This window comes from Mugil cephalus, chromosome 5 (genome assembly GCF_022458985.1).
Source record: "Mugil cephalus isolate CIBA_MC_2020 chromosome 5, CIBA_Mcephalus_1.1, whole genome shotgun sequence".
Lineage (NCBI taxonomy): Eukaryota > Metazoa > Chordata > Actinopteri > Mugiliformes > Mugilidae > Mugil > Mugil cephalus.
Genome location: NC_061774.1, coordinates 10,719,993 through 10,728,246, shown reverse-complemented (window position 1 = coordinate 10,728,246; position 8,254 = coordinate 10,719,993).

Below are 8,254 nucleotides of genomic sequence, written 5' to 3'. Positions count from 1 at the left end.
ATTGAGTCAATAGATTTATAAATAGAACAATGATCTACGCCCGTAAAGTAACTTAGTGGCACAGACAGTGCAGGAAGGGGAAATCCAAGAACTTTCAGAGGTTGATACCAAAGACACTTGAAGTAACTTGCATAACCTTGAAATCATTCAGGGATATATATTTAATCATATTGTGTTTTATATCATACCATAAGTATGATTAAAACCAGGACATGTGCACTCGTTCCTGTCACATGAATATGTGTAACACCATCATACATGTAGAGATATTAATGGACAGATTATGGTTAACAGAAAACAAACACTGAATAACGTTAGATTTGAAAAATTAAACTATATTAAAATTAACTGTCACAAACTATTGCAGTGGAGCAACTGCTCAGATGACCCAGCAGACAGTTGAGTATTTAAAAGAAAATAAAAAGGGCTCTGGTTCACACACCTTTCAAATGACTGAGGAATCTAATGTTGATGTACCCTCAGCTAATGCTAACAAGGCACCTAAAAACACAACATTTAATCAGACTGTTAGAATTACTGGGAGTCATGTTACTTTTACAAGAGGGTAACAACTCTGGCCTGCTGGAACCATCTGACTCTTCGTGATTAAATTGTCAGTGAATAGAACAGGATCTGGATGTTAGAAGTTAATTTTCCTTATACTAACAGTGGGGTGTTTTGTTGTATTATTTCTTCCAAACAATAATGAACGCTCTTGATGTTTCATTTAAATAAAAGTTACCGTCAGCGCTTGGACTCCTGCCGTCCTTTGGGTCAACATAATTAGGAGCATGCCCCTTACTTCGTTGTGACCCTCCAGTCATTTCACCACTTACTTCTGTCCCGGTGATAAATTATCTAGCTGGATAGGTGTGCGAGTGTGTCCTCATGAGCACCACTAATAACTCTAAGGTTGCCTTGGTCTCTATGACTGGTGTTAATTATGTGTTGTCTTGTATTACAGAAGAGCCAGACAGGGCTCAAGTGTTACTGGAGGATAATCTATTTATTGTTAATTTATTTTACGACCGGGGCTCACCAGCACAGTGTGACTGCAGCTTCTCTTCCTCATAACAACGGCAAAGTACCTTCACGCCATTCGTTTCATTTATTCATGCCATCGCCAGGTTTTTCTTTTGTGTGTTGGGTGGCATGTTGCTTCCAAAAACAAGACCAGGTGTTCAGCTGTTGGAATAATACGCCTAAAAGCAGAGAAAACGGAAAATAAACATGCACGCAAAACCATATGGATTATGTTGAATTTTAAAGAGAATGAACACCTTAACGAAGGATTCCTCAGTCAAAAGCTCAAACAATTCTTTGTGTAACACACCTCGGTGTTCTATATGTTCCCTCAGGTGCTTTACGGGCTCATTTTTATTCAACACCTGGCGGACGGAAAGGTGGGTATAAGGTTAAGGATACATCCTTGACATATGTAACTGGTGTGCAGCCCACCACAAGGCTTATGCTTCCTTCACACTGCCTGATCCTTGGAGATCAATTCAGATTCATTGCTCAGAATATATATCTTGTTTGGCTGTTTACATTGTTAGTATACTTGGGCCATATCAGATTGCATGGCGCAATACACAGTCCACAACTAACCAGGCAGGCAAGGAGAGACGGCAGCAGCAGCAGCAGCACGCTGTCATGGAGGCCGATCAAGTGTTTTCATTTACTGATTGTGTTAATGTTGAGTGGCAGCTGGCAGACGAGTGAGGTCGCGGAGAAACAGAGCCAAATATTTAAATGATGGCTTTTTGTGGCGCAACTGCTGCCACCTTCGTGTGAAGGTGTGTTTTGTGTGGAGTCAGAGCCACGGCGGGTGAGACAGCTCAGTGGTTAATGCCACACTCCCAACACAGGAAGTAGCGATAATAATTTATACTGCACTGATCCCACATGGGGAAATTGTGGGGCACCCCGGCCATGGACACAGGAGGAAGCAAACCTGTGACCTTTGCTTCCTAAGGCTGCTCAAGCACTACTCCACAGCTGGTAAACAAGTTCCACTTTTTTTTTTGTGACACTTCTTGGCGCATATCAGAGCAGATGCAGCAGTTTCTTGCAGTGTCTTGCACTTCAGCAACACAAACGAGAGGTATCTAAAAGATCTAAAATCCTTGATGTGGTGTACACATTAGCCACACAAGACGGCAGAGGTTACTGATTATAGCCTCAGATGAACTTGCCAAGTTAAACTTTCCAAAATTAACTTTTTGGCTCACGTGCAAAGAGCTGGTGAAACAAGATCTATGCGCCAGAAATACCGGCCAAAAAGATTATGTGTAATTTGTTCTATTTGCACGTTTGCTTTCACCACATATTAACTTTGCTATTCACAATGAGGCCCATTAGAAGTCAATAAAACAGAAATTCAAGCGTTCCTTCCTCCGTTCACGGCCGGAGTGGCAGCTGAATCCTATTGACTCTTGTTTCCTCCAACCTTTCACTCATTCTTTAACTGCACTTAGTGTTTTACACTCTGCCCAATTACCACTCCTAGGCTGATCTAAATCTTACCTTTGCATTAGCGCATGAATTAGACGCAACTGCTAATGGCTGCAACTGCATTTTCTCCTGTGATACCGACTGCAGTCATCCACCTGTAAAAATGAACAGAGGCAAAGCAGATGCTAGGAGTTGAAAGCATATTATCACTCTTCAGTGTTTCATAATACTTGTTTTAACTGTATGATGTAGTGTTCTTTTCTTCCTAATTGGACTCTCAGCAAGGCAGTGACTATACTGTAGAATCAAGCTTAGAGGGAAGTTGTCAGAGTCTTTGATATGATGGCTCAAAGTCAGCTAACCATACAGCTGAAGTGTGCTTTAATAAGGTACCCTTGAAGACTATTACAAAAGAAAAGGAAGTGTAGATTTTCCTCTGCGTTAAAACAACACACTTTCTTAACACTTTCACTATACGACGAATAATGAGGCAAAACATTTTGTAAATCTGTATCTGCTGAGACAGTGTGTCATTTGGCAATATGCCGTATGCACGACTAAGAACAACACCCTGTTAATGTCGGAAAGTTTGGGCATGCTTCAAAAAACATGGAGACAATGCGCCAACGCTGACATTAAAGGCGTGTCATTAGAACCCGTGGATGGTGTTTCATCAAATGAGTGTGCCATACATACATACTCGGGCATGTTCGCTTTGAGCACCGCCTTGGCCGTATGTAGTTTAATCAAAATAATGGCTGTGAAGACGGAGGAAGATGTGGAATGCATCGTGTTTTTTAATGTGAAATAATGGGGGCAAAAATACTTGCATTCATCCTCGAACAACAGCCGTGTATATAAAAGGCCCAGCATGCCTAGAATTATACGACAGCTACAATTCTTCAGATGGATTGAGAAGTTCAAAAGCTACAGTTCTCGCTGCCATTTTAATGGCAATTCTTTGCAACTATACCAACAACCACAGAGAGAGAACAAGGACATAAATGTGAAGGCTGCTTTGTTTCACAAGCTGCTGCTCTCATGGGTTTACCAAGACATACGGATGCTTTTTTTTTCTCTGCAGTATCTTCTATGGGGGTCTCCATCATTATAACTGACATGATCTAAAACAGGCAAAAATGATTTGTACTAGTTTTTGTCTGGTGTGTAGAGAATCCAAGATTAAAAGTGTGTTCAGACACGACTGATGGTGGGGACAGCGTGTTTGTAATTGTTCTTTGCAGTGAGCAGTGTGTGTGAATACACACAACAGTTTAATGTTCTGTACCATCAGATGGAGACTCTCATTAAATCTAGTATGTACGACCAAAGTGGCACAATCACCCCAGTAAATGTTTTGTTGTCAATTTTCCAAGAAAAAAAGACACACACTGAAAGAATAATGCAACATGTTTCTGTCTTTCCTTTTTTTTTCTTCTTAAATTATATATACATGCATTCTCACTTGCCCCCAAAGCAAACATCAGTGCCAACACTGACCTTAAGACTAACTTTTCACTTACAGTTAAATTGAAATCTCTCAGACGGCAGCATCAGAAACCATCGGAAATATGATCACTGGATTCGGTTATTCTTATAATGCTCAGGATAAAATGTCAATGGGCATTAGCTAATTTCATCAGCGATGCTTTTTATTAAATTCTTCTAAAAGCCATTCCAGTTTCCTTGCCAAAGATGTCATATTAATTTAAGGCTGGAGACCTTGAAAGAAGGATAACCCAATTTGTACATTAATATGGTAAGTCTATGATACATTTTGAGGGAATTAAAAGCACACACAGCAAAATATTGCCTGTGATAGAGAGATACTCAATTGCAGAGTAATGGCTTTTAAAGTCTCCATTAACAAAAGGCAGAGCTATTTCATTTCAGAGCATGTGTTCCTCTAGAGTGGCATTTGAACTAAATACTGTAAAATGCAAAGATTTATTTTACGGGTACTAAAACATTGTGTTATTTTAGGACATTGACCATTAATGCACAGACCACTTGTAGCAGAACATGACATCACCTTTGTTCATTTAACCTCTTCAAATTATTACCTGTTGTTTTGCAACGTGTAGACATCCAGTCCTTGCTCGTCACAGATCTTAGGTCAAAACCTTCATCCCGAATGAATCAGCATGGGACACCAATATTGCAAAGAAGCCTCCGCATCGGCGTAAACGTATTACAACCTTGAGAAGCAGCCTATTGTGTCTTTTGTATGTGCACCTTTTGACACTGCTATAGATTCCAATAAAAAAACGAGGATGAGATAAAAGGCATTTTGCGTGCTCCCACTCACTTACTTCGTCCTTCTGTTTGCATGGTTTCTATGGTAACAAGTATAGTGCCTTGCACCCACTGATGCCACTGCCTGAATTTATGCACTGAGCTACAGAAGAAGTTTTCTAAGAGAATTATTTCTCTAATTTAAAGCTGTGTGCTGTTTGATTAAACACTTTCTGTGTTATATAATCCAAAAAGACCCAAAACTGAGACATTGGCAACTGGTAACTAACGCCTCGGTAGTTATGCAAGTATGCTGTTGAGGGGATAATGATTAAGAACAACAAAAGACCCAGGCAGAGTTTTTTGACCTCCTTCAGGAGTGAATTTGGGGTTTAGTGTCTTTCTCAAGGACATTCAGGATGGGGATCAAACAAATAACATGCTCTACCACCTGAGCCCACCCTATAAAATTAAACAGAATATGTATAATTTGATGCTTTTATTGATAACAATGGGGACCCAAAACATAATCAAGTAGGGGCGGGTGTTGGCAAGGACTTCACGATACGATACGTATCACGATAGTTGGGTCATGGTACGATACATTATTGCGATATTATGACATTGCGATATATTGCAATATTCTACATAGTTCACTGAGAAACTTTAAATGCAGCTTAACATACACATTGTATATACGTGCATCAGATGACAGTGACAATTTGTTGGACAAACTGAGTGAAAAAACAATATTAATCTGAATGCTCCATTTCCAATTTATTGCACTTGTAAGGAAAAAGTGGTGGTCGAGGTGCGGAAGTCATTCATGATCAGCCCAAAACATGACTTTTTCTTTTAAAATCAATATCAAGACGTTCAAAACTGATATTGTATCAGAAGAAAAAATATCGCAATATATTGTCATATTGAGATTTTTTCCCACCCCTATTATCAAGCAACCTAAAGATGATTAAAAGGGTTAATGATAGGACTTAAGATATAAAATGAAGAAGAAATTTTTGATAATCTGCATTATTTCTAGTCCAGCAATTAAATTAATCATTGTTTGACAGTAACCATGCAAAAGGTCAGACCCGTACGCCTCAACCGTCTCCCAGAACATTGTTTGCTAGGTCGTACCCTGAGAGAGATATACAGCATCAGAGCTAAATGAAAGAAGTCAAATTATTATTCTGACCCACAAGGGACTCTCTGCATCATGGCACTAAAACACTTTGTGGAAACTGGATCAGTCACATCCAAAGCACGATCAGGCAGCCCAAAAGTGACCGCACATCAGAAGATCAATACGTCAAGCTTTGTTCAGTGAGAGATGGAAAAACAACTTCATTGCACATATTCCTTCCAATTCTAAATAAAGAACACAACACTCCAATCAGCCCAAAGTACTGTCAGGAAAGCTGTCTAGTAGTGTCTCGGAGGATGAGAAGTGCCTCTAAACACTTTCTCAGGAGAGGAGCAAGGCCAGACCCTTGTGGTGGGCTAAGACATATGAGCATTTCTCAGCGGATGACTGGAACGTTTCCTGTTTACTAATAAATACATCTTTAACAGAAGGCTGCGTGTAAGGATGTGAACAGGAGGGAGTAGGATACCACAGTGTTGTGTCTGTTTGCTTTAAGTAGATGAAGATAAGTATGAGATCATCCTAGCTTTGCAGACACAAGCGGCAGTAAGAAATCTAGGTGTCATTTTAAACTATGACCTTAATTTTATTTATCGCTTATTTTTATTTTATTTTATTTTTTAATCATAGCTGCCTTTTTTCATGTGGAAAGGCACAACCTCTCATGACCCGGGAGGAAGAGGCTGAGATGCTCTTGTCTTTAGTCATCCTGACTGCCCATATGCTGACCTTACGAAAGTAGTCGAAGCAAAGCTATTCACAGCGGTAATGCCATGGCTTTTAGAAAAAAATAAAAAATAAAAAAATAAAATGTGAGCTCAAATAACTGCTGTTTTACGTAACCCACACTGGCTCCCGCTTTGAAGAATCTCTCAGATTTTAAGACACTAAATAGCCTTGTCCTCTGGTTTGTCACAGTCTCCCTTTTGTTTTATCATCTCCCATGAAGTTCTCCCACAGCCGCCCTTTTAACTAATCAGAAGGTCGCTGCGGAAAAAACGGCGGGGATGTTTCTTTTAGCTATAAAGGCTATGGAACACTCTGGCTTTATATGTTAGACTTGTTTACTTGCTGGATAATTCACAACATATATTTTTCTAATTTAACCTCCAACCAATAGCTTTCCATTTTATTTTCTCTGCAGTCAACATTCATTTATTTATTTATTTTTTAAATCTACTTTTATATAATGTGAACCACTTTGACCCCTGTTTTGGATATGAAAAATGCTAAATGTGCCTGAAGTGGCAAGTCAGCGAAATCATGTAGTGCTATTAAAAGGGGCCAAACCAAACACAAAAATATCACTGGAAATGTTCCAGTGTTTTTTTTTTTTTACTGGAATCGCTAATATAATCACTATTGCATAAACGCAATTTGCATTATAATGTATACCCAAAATGAAAAAACAAAGAAGAAAACACTGAAATAAAAACAGTTTAAGACACAGACTAAAATATTTGTATAATTATTAGATTGTGAAAGAAGCACGAAGGTATGACCTGCATATAGGCCCATTGTCCCGCTGTGAAACACCAGCCATGTCAGTATACGTCTGCATCACATGCGTGGATGAATATGAGCTTAAAGGGCATGAACAGATCACTGACAAAACTTGTGAACTGTAACCCAGTCTGAAGTCAAACACGCCTGCGTTTGACAGCCTACAATAAAAGAGCAGAGACTGTTTTGTGCGCGTGGCCGTGTGTGAGAATAGTGCAATTCGCAAAATTCAGACTACAGTCTAATTAATGCAAAGTGATATTGGCAGACAATTGCCATTTATTCAAATGGCGCACCAACAGAGGAGAGGGTGCATCTTCACTTAAACAGTTAATGACTTTATTGCTACAAGGCACAAACAATTGCTTGACAGCCAGATTGTGACTTTTAATTTAAAAGAACTGCCAGTAAACAGGGAAGGCTCTGTGATACAGCAGTGAAATGATGGACCTTACTGGAGCTGGAGGCTATGGAGACAGCAACAAAAAGAACAGAGAAAATAGGAGTAAAAATAGGAGTTACTCTTCATTTCCTTTGGTTGAAAAATTAAACCAGGAGGCCAATAAGGAAGCTGGTTTCAACAGAAAGTCTCCAAAGGCTTCTTAAAATGCCTCGAAGCAATGCATGAGAGCGACTAGTAATGTGTCTTATATTTTTAGCTGCTTTTCATTGTCTGAAGTTATAAAAAGAAGACGATTATATTAAAATACAGAGCCTGGCAGGTATCTGCTGTAAACGTCTTGATAATTTGTATGTACAATAGGTAATGATATGCACCTTCACGGTGTTTAATTTGCCCCTATGTGAATCACGCAATGGATGAAAAAAACAAAAAGCCTCTAATCCACGTCGAAAACGTTTCACATAAATGAGTCCAAAGTCTAAATAAAATGTGGATCACTGAAATGGCCCATA